Source organism: Austrofundulus limnaeus, unplaced genomic scaffold (genome assembly GCF_001266775.1).
Source record: "Austrofundulus limnaeus strain Quisiro unplaced genomic scaffold, Austrofundulus_limnaeus-1.0 Scaffold716, whole genome shotgun sequence".
In the NCBI taxonomy this organism is placed as follows: domain Eukaryota; kingdom Metazoa; phylum Chordata; class Actinopteri; order Cyprinodontiformes; family Rivulidae; genus Austrofundulus; species Austrofundulus limnaeus.
This window is the reverse complement of record NW_013953118.1, coordinates 1-547: the sequence shown is the minus strand read 5'-3', so window position 1 is coordinate 547 and position 547 is coordinate 1.

The following is a 547-nucleotide window of genomic DNA, read 5'->3' as shown; positions in this document are numbered from 1 at the left end:
GTTTAGATTTTAGATTTTAAATCAACGTTTAGATTTTAAATCAACGTTTAGATTTTAGATCAACGTTTAGATTTTAGATCAACGTTTAGATTTTAGATCAACGTTTAGATTTTAGATCAATGTTTAGATTTTAGATCAATGTTTAGATTTTAGATCAATGTTTAGATTTTAGATCAACGTTTAGATTTTAGATCAACGTTTAGATTTTAGATCGTTTAGATTTTAGATCAACGTTTAGATTTTAGATCAACGTTTAGATTTTAAATCGTTTAGATTTTAAATCAACGTTTAGATTTTAGATCAACGTTTAGATTTTAAATCAACGTTTAGATTTTAAATCAACGTTTAGATTTTAGATCAACGTTTAGATTTTAGATCAACGTTTAGATTTTAAATCAACGTTTAGATTTTAAATCAACGTTTAGATTTTAAATCAACGTTTAGATTTTAAATCAACGTTTAGATTTTAGATCAACGTTTAGATTTTAGATCAACGTTTAGATTTTAGATCAACGTTTAGATTTTAAATCAACGTTTAGATTTTAAA